Source organism: Microtus oregoni, unplaced genomic scaffold, assembly GCF_018167655.1.
Source record: "Microtus oregoni isolate MIOR12 unplaced genomic scaffold, Mior012 000016F_ref0000370, whole genome shotgun sequence".
NCBI classification, from domain to species: domain Eukaryota; kingdom Metazoa; phylum Chordata; class Mammalia; order Rodentia; family Cricetidae; genus Microtus; species Microtus oregoni.
This window is the reverse complement of record NW_024543075.1, coordinates 32,475,976-32,491,372: the sequence shown is the minus strand read 5'-3', so window position 1 is coordinate 32,491,372 and position 15,397 is coordinate 32,475,976. Positions and strand designations below refer to the sequence as shown.

Genomic DNA, 15,397 nt, shown 5'->3' with positions numbered 1-15,397 from the left:
TGTATGTGGAGATAGCTGTGGAGGCCAGGTGTGAACTGCCCGGTGTGGTCTGGAAGAAGAGCAAGCACTCTTACTGAGCCACCTCTTCAGGCCTCTCCTCCAACTTTCAAAGCGGAAGGCTGCTTGGGCCTGAAGGATGCTGAAGCTAGGCTGACGGGAGTTCCGGGAACCACTTCATTCTTCAGTTTCTGGCTTGGAGGCGCAGCGCCTTCCATACTGCTTCTGTTGTCCACGACCGCAGGCTTTTACCCTGCTCATCAGAATCCTAGATCTGCCACAAACTTTCAGTATAACTTGACAGATGCTCTGAGGTGCCCAGGTTCTCACTTCTGAAACCGCTGTGTATGTAGTTGGTGCCGCGTCACAGAAAAGATCCCCGATGCTCCCTATGAATGAAAGCCCCGTGCTCAGCTGGCAAACACAATGGAGGCATGTTCTTTCAAATATTCAAGAAAGCTTGCTGATATCCCGAGAACAATGGCTAGAAATATTTCAGACGTGATGGCATGGCTAACAGCTAGGATCCACAGTTGAATGTCACATATGCAGGTTAAATGGACAGCACCACATACAAGTACTTGGAGTGTTTGTCATGCTAGTATATCTCTTCTGGGCTATTTATGGTAATAAATGCAACTATTCTTAGCTGTCTTTTGCAAATTGGAAAGGCTTGAAGTGCAGATAGTTCAACTGAGGTGATAAATGACATTTTTTTCCTTTTTAAAAACCATTGCCTCAAAGAACTTCCAGTGTTCTAAACCTCTCAACTGTAACAGTTATTGTTGCTTGTGTGTTTTGTGGGGTTGTTAAATGAGTTGAATGCAATCCATTAGGCAATTCAGGCTGCGCTAGCACCTTGCTTACTAGGAAGGTTGGCAGAACCAGTGGTGACATTGAGGCTTAGCTGAACTGTCTAGGGGAAACAATACAAATGCGACTCGTGTTAAGAGTTTCTAGTAAATATCTGTGGGAGCTGGGACCAAGGGTCTAGGGTAGTGAGAGTCGGCTTCATTGAGCTTTCCGTTTTGTTCAGAGTGTACTTTAACGTCGTTCTCCAGAGACGAAACTAAACTGGCCGAGGAAACCACTCTGTGGCTCCTTCTCAGCTCACCATTTCCTAACAAGAAATAAGGCTTTACACACACACACACACACACACACACACACACACACGTTACATATATATATATATGTATACACATAAACACTTTTTCACACACTGTATTCTGATTATATCCTTTTCCCCGACTTTTACTAGATCTTCCCCATGCCACTTTTCACTGGACTTTATGTTGTCTTTCTTAAAACAACAACAACAAACCAAAATAAAAATCAAAACGCATAAACTTAAGAAACAAAGGAAACAAAAAGTCAAGAAAACCCCAACAAAACCAAAAGTGCACAGAAGTCCCAGGAGTCTGTGTTGGCTACCCCTGGGCATGGAGCCTGCCCTGGAGTGTGGTTCGTATACCCAGCGCCACTCCATTGGAGGAACATACCTTTCTCCCTCTCCCAGCGGGTATTAAGTGCAGGTAGTTTCTAGACTAGGGGTGGGACTTTGTGTCCACTTTCCCTTCTAAGTGACACTTAGATTTTGTTTATTTTGAATTTGTGCTGATGTTAGGAAAGATTTATTTCTTTAAATTGTGTGTGTGCATGCGTGTGTGTGCATGTGTGTGCACACACGTGGGAACCAGTGCTCCTGGACGCTGGATCCACCAGAGTTGGTATTACAGCTGAACTGCCAGAAGCGGGTACTGAGAACTGAACTCTAATCCTTTAACTGCTGAGCCGACTCAAGTTTCATGTTGCCAGTCCTTGTGTGTGTGTGTGTGTGTGCGTGTGTGCGCACCTAGGTACTTATCTCCTTTCTTCCCTGTGTAGGGACAAGGCTGATAATATCAGTTCTTTAGTAAAACTCTGCTTCTGAGACCTACATTCACCCTCTGCTCTTTATGGTTTTACCTCTAATGGCCCGCTAGCTGCCTGACTCACAATCAAAATTCTTCAACTATATGGTATATCTGAGCTGTGCCAAGAACTTTGAGACTTTTATATACTCAGATTATTATTATTATTATTATTATTATCATTATTATTGAGATAGGATGTTGCTATGTAGCGCAGGCTGGCCTTGAACTCACAGCAGTACTTCTGCAGCCTAAGTTTCTAGGATTGTGGGTACTAGTCACCCTCCATGCCTGGCTTCGGTGTTCAGATTGTGTGATGAGTTAGTTTTCACAAATTCTGGACAGTTGTACTCACAGGCCATCTTTAGAGCAGATGCCTCACATGTAGGAAGCCTCTCCAGAGGCTTCTCACTTTTCATGTCTTCTCAGTTCTAACCAGACAGGTTTCTACCTCCCAGCCTTCATGTGTTAGCGGAGAAGGTGTTTGCTGAGGAGAGGTGGGGTAGTACACATGCACTTAGCGGGCCTCTCACCTCAGCCTTGTGCTTCAGGTCAGTGCTGCCAGGTCCCCGTAGGACACTGTGATCTTTAGGAAGCATCATATATCTATTGAACCCTGTTGAGAAAATAAAACATCGCCATCTGGCTTGGCATATGCCTTTAATCCTAGCACTCAGGAGGCAGAGGCAGGCAGATCTCTGTGAGTTTGAGGCCAGCCTGGTCTACAAAGGTGAGCTCTAGGATGTCAGGACTGTTACACAAAGAAATCTTGTCTCACCCCCCTACAACAACAACAACAACAAACCAAAGATGGAGGATTTTAGAGTTTTGCTCATCTCAATCTTGATAAGAATTCACACCGAGTGCGTGTCTGTGCAGGGCAGTTTCCCCACAGTGATCCTGCAACATGAAGTTCCGTGCTGACCTGGCCGAGAACAGTGCTTTCAATTTTGAAGCAGTATGTTCAGGGCTAGGAAGATAGCTCAGTGGTTAAAGTACTTGCCCTGTAAGTGTGAGGAGCAGAATCCAGATCCTGTCACTGGTGCAATTCTGAGTGGGTATGGCTGCCTGCCTGCCTGCCTGCCCATAATCCCAGTGCTGAGTCCTGACTGGATAAGAACTGAGGCTTCAAGTCCTTCCCCTCCCTCCCTCCCTCCCGTTTAGAGTCAGGGTCTCTCTGAAATCCTGTCTGTCCTGGAACTCACTGGGCAGATCAGGCTGGCCTCGAATTTACAGACATTCACCTGCTGAATTAAAGGCCCTTACCATCATGCCTGGCTCTCAGTCTTTTCTTTTTTTTTTTTTTTTTGGTTTTTTCGAGACAAGGTTTCTCTGTGGTTTTGGAGCCTGTCCTGGAACTAGCTCTGTAGACCAGGCTGGTCTCGAACTCACAGAGATCCGCCTGCCTCTGCCTCCCGAGTGCTGGGATTACAGGCGTGCGCCACCACCGCCCGGCTATTCTCAGTCTTTTCTTAACTGCCACCCACATCCTCTTCAGACCTTCATGTCCCCTTCCAGCAAGGGGTGATTTGGAGCCATCTCTCCTCCCCCAGTTGTCCCTGAAAGCTCTGCAAACAAGCCCTTTACCCTCCCAAGGTTTCCTTGAGGAAGCTGGTAAGAGACAAGAAAACAGTAACAAAGGTGCCATGGCAGTGAGGGTACAGATTGTCAGTCTTGGTTCAGCACACGGGTCCTCCTCAGGAGCTGTTGCCCTGGTACCTGGCCTATGACTCCCCCAGGAGGCATACCAGGCTTCTCTGTCTCATCTCTTACTCCCGTCACCCCACAGTGTGCCAGCTTCCCTCCTTCTTCCTCCTGCAGCACTCCCTGAGTGCCCACTGCCCACCTGGTAATTTGCCTATATCGTGGGACATTCTGAAATAGCCCCTAGCCATTAAATAAGGGCAGTCTTCCTAAAGTATTTTATCTTCCTTAAAACCTCTTCTACTGTTTGCCCACTCACCTACCACCATCTTGTCTTTGTATCGGGATATAAAAATCTGAGTGTCAGGGACTCAGGTTTGTCCTCCCCTTTGTTTTTGAACTCTTGCTGGTGTGGCCTCTTCCTGTTCTCTGATTTCATCCACTTAGCTTCACTTGGTGTCTGTGGGCTGGGACTGCCTTCCTGGTTCTGCTGCATAGCTTTGGGTGAGCCCCTTCGACTTGTTGATCCATTGCCCATTGGTATGTGGGCTCACTGTGTTTCTTTAGTTTGCTTTGTAGATGAAGCTGATAATTCATGCACAGCACTTGTCCATTGACTTGGTCCGATTAAGCCTAGACGATATTTACCACCAACACCGCCAGTACCACCGGAACCACCGGTACCGTTAGTGCTGCCACTGTCAGTACCATTCTTTCTAGCCTCAGGAAATAGAGCTTTGGCTTTCTGTTTAGTTGTAAAATTCTTTTTTCTTTTCCTATTTTTTTGGGGCATGTATGTATTTCCATATGTGTGGGCACATACTGTGTATGGACGTGATAAGTGAGTGCATTTGGAATCCTCTTACTTTATTTACTAAGGTGAATTGAAACTCAGAGCTCAGCAGTATATGCCTACTAGCCCATTTGCTTTAGGTGGTCCCTTGTCTCTGCCTTCAGAGGCTGGAATTGCTAGTGAGCATGCTCAGCTCTGGGGATCTGAACCTTTGTCTCAAACTTGTATGGGAAGCACTTTACAGAGACATCTAGCTAACAGTTGGAGTCTTCAGTTGATGGTCAGGTGTTTCTTGGGTGTGCTTTGAGGTCTGTGCAGTAAGTGTGGTGGTTCTTAACTTCTTCTGCATGCCAAGGATTGTCTGCAGCTTCATTTGGTGGAGGGAACATTGTCTGTGGTGACCCATGGCTGTTTACAGATGTTTGGGCATGCTTACAGCGCAACATTATTTATCATTGCATATTAAGAGTAGGACCCTATTAGATGTGTAGGCTGTAGAATGTTCTGGTGTTAAAAGGGGTTCCCAAATTAGTGATCAAGTTCAGAACTGTAGATTGTGACCAGTGAACCCCCAAAGCTGATACTGGCAGCCTTCTGGTGTGTGTAGTGTAGCAGGGGGTGAAACCCAGGTGGATAGGACTCGACAAGGAGAACAGAGGCGTTCCACGATGAATTCCAGAGGTAGACAGTCTTAAGTGGGCAATTTAGGAGCCTCCATAGACACCTGGTTCTTCCCAGTTTTCATTCTGCTGCCATTCTTTAATTGTTAGCTTCTTCCACTAATGGTCCGCAGTGGCTGCAGAAGGTGTAGTCATCACCGGCACAGGAATGCCCAGGAATAGGTGTGCCCTTTTCTCAGTAGGCATCTTGTCCTCTTGCTGGCCGTCTGTCAGACTTCCTTTTGGGCCTCATTTGGACTGTAAGGTCTAGCTGCAATGCTTATTCCTAGATGAAACCAAGGACCCAGTGAATGAAATCACCACACTCAGGGGTCCTAGTGGAAGACGAACACATCTTGGGACTAGGAGTCTGCCTTCAAGAAAGGTAGCATAAAATATTAGTGTAGGAAAACCGCATCTCTACAAGCAATAAACTGGCGTGCTGTTGGCCCATTAAAACCTTCTAGGCAGTCAGGGTCTCAGTGGGATAACAGCCCCGCAGGCTGTATCCTGTCGGCTCCTGGTGATGTTGGAATAGGGACTGAGGTTTTAACCCCTTTATTTACTTTTTGGCAGTCTTGGGGGATAGAATCAGGATCTTGTGAGTGCTTGGCCAGCGTAGTTTTTACTAAGTCCTTAGTCCTCCTTTTTGGCCTTTTTACTGAGTGCTCACCGTGTACTGGCATAGGCCTGGAAGATACAGCAGAGAAGAAAGGGACAGGAGTTGAGCGCATCTTCCTTTCTTTCGCTGGTTCATTTGGTTGTTTCCAGAGCTGCCAGAGCAACGTATCACAGATGGGGTGGGTAAATAATAGACTTTTCTTTTCTCACAATTTGGGAGACTTAGAGTCAGAGATCAAGATGTCTGCACTTCAATGCTTCTCCTTTGCTTTCATACAGCTTCTGCTGTTTCCTTACATGGCCTTGCACACACACTCATGGCATATATGCTGCAATTGTGATGTGTGTGAAAAATGTATATGAATGAGTAACATGTCCCTCTGTGACCTTTTCATCTCTACTTTCATTTTTTTACCACCAAGTTAGAACAACAAGCTTTCTTAAGCACTGAGCCATCTCTCCAGCCCCCAGATCCCCTCTTTTTAGGGCAGCAGTCAAGTGGGAACTCATTTTAATTTAGTATCACCTAAGAACTTTTAAGGATCCCAACTCAAAATGTAGCCACATCTTCAGTCATTCGTTGTTTGGGTTTCAATTCTTTTTTAAGTGGTGGGAGGAGTGAGGGCCATGACTATCATAGGTATCTGTTGGGTGTGCGTGGATATCAGCCGTGACAACAGTAGATGAAAATCCTGACCGTGGGTGGCCTCTGTTACTGTCTCTGGGCTTTGTTGAAGGAGCTGCGGTGGGCTGCGTTCCCGCCCAGCTCTGCACGGCTAGCTTTACCCGAAATAATTACACGGAAACTGTATTCTTTTGAACACTGCCTGGCCCATTAGTTCCAGCCTCTTATTGGATAACTCTCACATCTTGATTAACCCATTTTTAATTATCTGTGTAGCCCCATGAGGTGTGGCTTACCAGGAAAGATCTTAACCTGCGTCTGTGTCGGGTGGGAGAATCATGGCGACTGCCTGACTCGGCTTCTTTCTCCCAGCATTTTGTTCAGTCTACTCCGCCTACCTAATTTTTTGTCCCATTAAAGGCCAAGGCAGTTTCTTTATTAACCAATAGACATATGACCCTCCTCCATCAGGGCTTGGTCTAAAATAAAACGACTTCACCATATTTCCCATCATATCGACACTGTGGTTGTCAGTATCTGTGGCCTGCCATAGCCAACGAGTGGTCTTTCCAGTGGAAGGGGCTTCCTGAGAGAATGCAGTGGGGACCAGGGCTTGGGTCTATTAAGAGGCAGGGATCATCTCTTTTGGCTAGGGCTAGTTGCATTCCTGTTAGCTGGGCCCAGAAGATGGTTGCTGTGTGACTGGTGAGGCTGCAGTTGAATGTGGTAGCCGGCCTTCATCCTGTAGAGGCCAGGAGAGCTGCAGTGAGGTAGGACCAAGGTTAGGACAGCTGTCAGGCTAGGCTTGAAGGAGTCACCTCCTTTGAGTGATTGGTTCTGGCTTGACTGCTGCAGAGGATACAGGATGCCCAGGTAAGTTTGCATATCAGATAACAGCAGTGCTTTACTGCACATCCATGATTGCATTTCAGAGAAGCAGTATTTAGAGCAAGTTTTCATTTCAGAAGGAACAAATTGAGCTTGAAGCGGTGCCCTGTATTTTATTTATTAATTCCCCAACTCTAGTATTTATAATAAAATAGTAATAATAATAGTAATAAACGAGGCAAGGATGATGGGGAAAAGGAACAAAGTCTATCTTAACTCAATAAAATTTTTAAAAATTGGCAAAAATATTGGACTCTTTAATTTGGGAAATTAAATTTTTATTTTTTTATGCAATATATTTTGATCATAGTTTTATGTTGCCAACTCCTTTTAGATCCTTCATGGCCCTATTCACCAAAATCCAAAAAACTATTAAGAGAAAAAAATTGGACTCCTAGTCTGTATATGCCCATGTATAGCTCCCTGAACTCCAACTGTCATATCTTTTCTGCTGAGAGCCTCCTCGAGGCCACGACTTGATGTCTTAGGCTGGGCCTCAGGTCCTGTTCTGGTTCTTTGTCGGCCCCTTTTAGGCTGCTGAGCCAGGATGGGTGCAGAGTTCTGGCACAAATTCTTTCATCCTGCCTTGTCCTTTTTCAGTTGTATTTGAGCAACAGGACAAGTAGAATGTCTTGGTCCCTCGCAGATGCTCCCAGCCCATAGGCAGGCAGGTGTATGTGAGCCATCAAATTCCTGAACCTGGGTTCAGAACTGAGAAGGAACTACATATTTTCATGCCAGACTCTGCCCTTAGGTCAAGGCCTTTCCCCAGCAGTGCCGTGGCCCTGGCTTGTATGTTATGAATCAGCAAACTTTAAAAGCCAGACAGTAAATATTTTTGACAATGCAGACCATATGGTCTGAGCTACATACCACCCTGTTCTGAGGAGTCAGCGTGCAAGTACCCAGAGACAATGTGCAAACCTGTGGCTGCGACGACGTCCCAACAAACCCTCATTAGGGACATTGAAATGTGGATGCTAAGTAATATGCCCTTTGGATTCATTTTCAACCATTTGAAAATGGTAAGCTCGTTCTCCCGCCACGGGCCATATGAAAACAGATGGTGGACCAGATTTGCCCTGTGAGCTTCAGTTTGCCAACCTCTTCTGAGTCAGCAGCTCAAGAACATGACGGATCAGGAGGCTGGCTGGCAGCCCCCACTTCTAGGCCGAGTAGCTTTTTCCCCCTCAGCTTCTGCACCTTCCAGGTGACAGATTGGACCAGGATATTACGGACTGGATTTAACTTTTCAACTGCCCATGGAAGCAGGTCCAAGCCCACAGCTCATAGTAAGTTGTCCAAAGAAAGTGCACAGGGGTACTGTGAATCTTTAGAGAACGCACCATTCATGCTCAAGTCCAGTCAGAGTAGTTTATAATGAATGAGTAGTTTAAAATGAATGTAGTTTATAATGGTCACAGACTACAATATCCCAAGTAATTTTGGGCTGATAAATAAATAAATAACCAGCAGAACCGAACACTGGGCATGATGTGTCCCTCCGGAGAAATGTCACCTGGTACACAACAGCCTTGTGCATGCTCAAGTTGTGTTGTCTAAGTGGAAAGATCAGGTTAGCTTTGACTTCCTGTCACCAGGGGAGGCGGGGGACTAGCTGCACCTTTCATCCCAGGATGGAAGGCGAGACCTTTCATTCCTGAGAACCTTGATGGATGGAGGCTTTGTGCTTTATGGATAGAAGATGTGCTGGGTGCAGCGGACAATGGAATTACACCTCCACAGAAATCACCCCTGGACCGAGAATCAGGTTTGCACATGTGCCCTGTGGCATGCACTCTTGCTGAATGTGGAGCCAGCCTTCTTATTAGGTTATGTCAGAGCAGTGCTCACCACAGTAATACACAATGCTCCTGCCGTAACTCAATAATGTCGGGGAGGGGGAGGTGCCCACTTGCTTATTTCTAAAGTGCTGGTAACAGTGGACCCTTAGGGTTCTGGGTCTACCCCTCCCTGGAACCTTGCTTGCCAGGTTTGACTCTGCTAATGCTGGGACCTTCAGTTAGAAGTATATCTTGGTGACCATTGGAACAGCATCCAACATCCTGCCCCTACTGCCTGGCTTCTGGCCCACCAACCCCCTGCTTTGGGGACAGTCTTTAGATCTTGGTGTTTAGGGACGTGCCAGTGGGGTTTGTACCAGACTTTTCTGACTCATGAGGTGCCTTTTTTTTTTTCCTTCTGTTTTGTTTTGTTTTTTTGGGAGTGAGGGCAGGCATGGGACACTGTGTGTATGTGTCTGGGCAACTCATTCACTCCTATCTTCTGGTGCTGCTGTTTGCACAAGCAGCTTTGAACACCTGTTCTATTCCCAGCACTGTGCTAAGCATGGGACTCATGGAACCAACTAATATCTTGTGAGCCCAAGAATGGTTTCATCGGAAATGAAGATGCTGGAAAAATGTCACTTTCTTGTGCCCTTGTGTTTTCAGGATCATAACTTTTTTGTGGTTAAGGATTGAGTGGAGGAAGCACCAGCCTTCTCAGTAAGCCTCTGCCCCATCCCATGTGCAGTTTTGTGGGTGGGTGGATGGGTGGGTGGATGGGCATAGGAGGTTGGATGTTTTATGATCCTTAGATCTGTGCCTCTCACTGTATACATGAGAGGCTATTGAAGGCAGGCTCGCTTTGGGATGCTCTCATTCACTGATTCTGGACTGGGGCTAATCCTCTGGTCTTTAGCCTGCTCTAACCACAGTCTGGACGCAAGGGCTCAGAGAACTGACCTTGAGGCAGTGTGTGTGTGTGTGTAAGTGTGTGTGCACGTGTGCGCGCACGTGTGCGTGCGGCGGGGGGGATCTCTTCCTCTTATTGAGAAAGAGCCTATTTTCTGCAGAGGAGAGTGGCCTTGGAATTCAGAGCTGCAGTGGACCCTGTGGTCCAGGGCCTCAGAGCCAGGGCTCCGGGGCTCTCCATGTGTTGGCATCAGCCCAGCCTCCTGCAGGCAGTCTTAGACAGACCTAACCTACTTTTCAGTCTCCCTTTCCTCTTCAAGCTTTTTGTTGGGAGCCCCGTGTTTGGAGAAACCCAGGTAAAGATACAACTGAGGCTTTAGGGATAGGTGTGGTGTGTGCCACCCCTCCCCTTGGTCAGTTTGTTCTTCTTTAACTATGAGCCAGGCAGTTGTCTCTACACCCTGTGGTTTTTATTTCATAGCCAAAAAAACCCTCATGACAACAACAATAACAACAACAATTACAACAACAACAACAGAAATCCTCCAACCACAATAAAGGAAACAAAACAAAAAGCCAAAGGAAAAAAGTTCCTCCTGGACTCCAGGGCTTTAAAATAAGCAGTAGCCCTTGATGGCGGTGCCGGAGTGGGGATGGGGCAGGGGTATGTTTCTATAGAGGCTCACTCTGCTCTTCTTAGTAAACCTTAAATAAATGCTTTCCACTTGGCTCCTTAGTCTTCAGGATGAATTTGAATGGTCTTACTCGGTCATCCCACAGACCGAATTTGTTAGTGGGCATTTAGACGTTTCTCCCGCAGTTTTGTGTTGTTATAAATAACACTTTGTGTGTAGCTTTGTCGTGATTGTAGATAAATTCCCAAAAGCAGGATTTGGGGGGTTAAAAGACAAAAAAATTTTTTGGTTCTGTATGAATATTGCTAAATTGTTTTCCAGAGGGAATGTCTGGAACTCCACAGTGCTGCAAGCGAGGATGAAGGCCTGGGTTTAACTTTGGCCTACTGTGGACACTGCAGTTTTTACAAAGGCCTGGTTCAGGGGTGCACCAGTGCTCAGCTGGTCTTTTTGGATGGCTGAAAGGTTGCATATGGCTTTGTTTATTATTCCTCTTAAGCTTTTATTTCCTTTGCTTTTTATAGGCAGGTCCTAGCTAGCACAGGTCAAAGTTTTGTGTGTAGAATTCTTTAGATTCTTGGATTTTATAGATAAAATACAAACCAACTAAACGAACAACTGAACCTAGTGTCTATCTGTATAATAAATACTTTGGACATATTTTATGGTTGGATTAGCTGTTTGTGATTTTAACTTCCTTACGGGTCATGAGTTAATAGAGTGACATTTGGAGCGTTGAGGGTCTTTCCTCTTCTTAGACTTCTCTTTGTTCTTTTCCTTCAGCCCCCACCCCCACTTCCTGTCCCCCTCCTCCCCTTCTGTGCACTGTGTTTGTGTCTTCGGAGATAAAAACATAAAAGGATTAGTTTTTAGTCATGCGCCTTCAGCTTATAAAAACGCAGCTTTCCTAAATTATGTAGTGCGGAAGGAGAAGAAAATCCCAGCCTTGTAACCAATAGCCTGTGACCGAAGTACGGAATCTTAGAAAGGTGTGTTGGAGGGTGTAATCTTAGCCAGTGTGCAAAGGAGTCCAACGCGTTTTTCAAGTTGGTCTTGACTCACCCTGTTCTTTCTGGAATGTTTGCCATGCTTAGTATGAGCATCTCGTTGATGACAAGCTCTCTCACTGGGCTGTGCATACCGGGCCCCAGAACTGGTATGTTTATTTGCCTGGGGTAAATTGTGGAAACACCTCTCCACCGCCTTGCAACAGGAGCAGCACCGAGCATCTGATGGCACCAGGTTCCGCAGACTCACAGTGGGCATGCCAAGTCTCGGTCTGGTCTCATAGAGATTTCCCCCTCGGCCAGCCCCTCCCCCAGTCTGTCCTCCCATAGTGATGGTTGCTCTACTTGGATGAGCTGGCCAGGCAGTTGCCTGGTGGGAGAATCTAAAGTTGGCAGTGTAGCTGGCTGTGTGGCGGCTCTGTTGCTATTTAATTTGTTAATGAAACAAGGAGCACATTTTCCCCTCCTGCACACCTCTTGGCTGTTTGCGATGATGCACAATTAATTTATTTGTGTTGTCTGTGGAGGCGGATGCCGGGCTAATGCAGCGAGAGCTTTTATCTTTACGTTTGTAATGAAGAGGGGCCGGCTGCTGGCAGATTGACAAGGCTTCCTGATGACTCACTAGCCGACTGCAGATGCTTTCTTCTGAAATAATAAAATGTACGCACATGCAAGCCCGGTTCCTGTGTGAAACGGGCAGAGCTGGTTTGGGAAAGTTCACGCGGGAGAAAGAGGAAGAAAAAGGCGGGAAGCTCCCCTTGGGCAGCCGGGCCTGACTGACCTGACTAGGGCAGGGCTCCTCCTGCCCTTTCCGGGAAGGGGAACTCCCAGCCTCCCCTCCCTTCTCACTCCCTGGGTTGGCTTCTTTGTGCTCCAGTAGGCAGCCACGCTCACACAGCCACCTCATGGGGACGAGGCCTGCCTGGGAGACCTGCCTGGGAGACCCCAGCATTTGGGGTCCATCTGGTCTCAGCCTGGGGGTGTACACTGGTCTCCTCTGCTCTTCGTGTCTCTAGAGAGGGGTTTAGTACTGGTCTTAGTATGAGTTACTCCTGACACTTGATTTAGGCGAGCTGTGTTTTATAAGTTAAAGGCACATGGAGACTGTTCTCCTGGCTTTCCAGCCGGGATATTTTAACAGGGAAACAGTTTTGTGAGTTGATTTGATGTTGTCCTCATTCTCGGGATGAGGAAATGGAGGTGGGTGGAGGTTAAAATAACATGTCAATGATCATGTTAGCCTTAAATCCAGTGTCTAGACTTCACCTTAAGATCTTTCTATGACAATGTTTCACTAAGGGTGGAACGAAACATTTAAAAATGGCTGACCATTGAAACTCAAAAATTAGGTAAAATGATGTATATTTTATGGTATGCATGTCCATAATTCCATGGACTAGCTGAAAATCACAAGATACTTTAAAGGTCTACCTGATGTTCAAACACGTAGGTGTCTTGGAGATCAGCCTGGGTCTGGGCTACAGAGTGTGACACCCCCACCTGATATTCCACAGCTTAAAAAAAAAACCCCTGAAATATGAATCCGAGAAATGCAGTATAGAGTCTAAGTAAAATGTCTTTCCTGGGTCTGTCACTTGGCATAGCTGGTTATGCCCAGTGTCCGCGTCTGGTTGGACCTGTCTCCTGTGCCAGCAACACGGACATACTTGTGCATGCTTTTCCTCACCCTGAGCTTGAAGGGCCCGTGAAGATCTCACAGATGAGGCGGCTCTTAGGAGGATACTATTCATTTATCCAACCCATGCACCCCCTAAATAACCAGCTGAGCTGGGGGGCAAGGCATGGGCTGTGACTGGAACATACAAGCCTGCCTCCAAGGAACACAGCGGAGCGGCGCAGTCATGGCCAGTGGTGGGGCAGTGATGGATGAAGTCAGGGTGCCTGGGTGCTCCCAATAGGAGAGAGGGACAGTGAGGAAGAGGAACCTTGAACGAGTGGCACCTATCAGGAAACCTAAGGGTTCTGCAGAAAGTGAAAACTGAAGTTTTTAGATGAAAACGGTTTGTGCCTTATGATTCAGAAATTCATCTAAAGTTGGTTGTAAGCAGGCACAGCAAGAAACCACTGAAGGAAGCCACTCCGTGGAGAGAAGCAGTTTGTCGAGAGCAAAGCTGCTGAGCTGCCTTGGATAGTGGAGGACAGCATCCAGCAGCAGATGCTCATTGGGTTTTATATGGATGGGGAGGCGGCTTGGGAGCCAGGTAGTTAGTGTGGGCACTCTTGTTCAGCCAGCCACTAAGGGCTTCTGAGAAATGTTTTAGGGTTCTGTGTCCTAATAGAACCTGTTCCAGTTACACCTCGAGCCGTCACCCTAAAATACTGCCACTAGCACTGCCATTTTGGGGCCCGGTTTTTTGACCTAAAATTCCAGCCCTTTGTTGATAATAAGGGAAGAAGCTAGTTTGTCCAGCTGAAGGGGACATTGAGAAAGGGTTCTGGAATATTGGTTCCAATCAGGGGCTCAAGCTGGCTGGCAGTGGTAGGAGACCTGAGGAAATTCCTTCAGAAGCGTCTGATTTACTGATCATTGGGTCAGCTCCTTGATTTCATGAAAAATCAAACTCTGAATAGATAGGACAATTGTTACTGTGAACATTACAATGAGGTGGATGTATGGGTCAGAAGGCTGAGGAGAGGGATGAGCCTTGGGCCCAAAGGAGTCTTATAGGTTTTTAATCCCCTCCTATATCTGGCTAACCCCAATTTGAACACTCTGGGAAGCAATAGTGTTTGGAGCTATCGTGGAGGTGGGATGGGGTGGGGTGGGGTGGGGTGGTGGTCTTCCACAGTAGTGGATGCAGACTACCTAGGGGATGGAAGTCAGATGGTTCTCTGAACAGCACCCTGAGACAGGACAAATGGTGACGTTAAGGATGGATTTCCATGCTTGTCACCTTACCTAAGTGATGGGGAAGACAGAGACAACCTCAAGCAGGAGGGGAAGAAAGAACCCGTATTAGATGTTCTCAGGAGTAGAAGGCAAGTGAGAGGCTTTTGTGTTCTGTTGAGTGACAGAAATATTTACCAGAGAATGGATCCAGAACCGATTAGAGCTGTGACAGATGGATCCAAGTCTAGACTTCCTGTGGCTTAGCTGCCGTTGTTGTAGTGAGGATGACCAGGTGTAGACTGGTCCAGCCTGGGTGGAGTGCTGATGGGTAAGAGACTCTCAGATAAACCCAGTCTCCTGGTAATGGTTTGTTTGGGTGCTAGGATCAGTAAAGAGATGAGAGAGGATATGTGTTCCCAGCGGCATCTTAAGAGAGAGAAGCTAGTAGTCATGGAATGGGCTCGTTCCAGAGGACATACGTTTCTCAAAAGGATAGCCCTTTTTACGTTTAACAAGGACTAGGGAATGTGAAGGAGTTACTGTACCCCTGGAGCCCTAGAAGCTGGGTACTTTAGAGGTGAATGCTTGGCCGTTATCTGATTGTATGAATCGAGGAAGCACGAATCTGGTAAAGATACCATTCAAGATGGACCAGACGACTTCTGTGGTCTCAGTTGCAATGGGGAAAGCTACCTGTCCTGAGAAAGTGTCGGCCGTAGTAAGATGTTGCTGTCTCCCGTTAGGAGGCATATGTGTGAAATCTATCTGCCAGTCATCCCCAGGAAAGTTATCCTGAAACTGGTGTGGAATGAAGGAAGGAGGGGGTTGTAAGGCTCTCTGTGGGGAGGTTTGGGTGCAGGTGGAGCATCCTGGGGTTATAGCCTTAAAGGGCAGAAAGGCAAGGGTGGAAGGAGAAGTTGGAGGAAGTGGGAGAGGTTGAGACCCAGTGTGAAAGGACTTTGCCCGAGCCTCAGGGAAGTACCTGTCTAGTAGCTAGCGTTGGGGTCCTGCAACAGCTCCCATGGCCTGGAGGACTCCCATGGCTTGGAGGGGGCTTGTCTTGGG

General features: G+C 47.0%; 1 protein-coding gene across 3 annotated transcripts in view; it reads left to right on the top strand.

Moving 5' to 3' along the window:
* The window catches only part of Tead1 (TEA domain transcription factor 1), a 226,478-nt gene that overhangs the window by 30,640 nt on the left and 180,441 nt on the right, over positions 1–15,397 (top strand). The gene's annotated exons all lie outside the window — the stretch shown is intronic.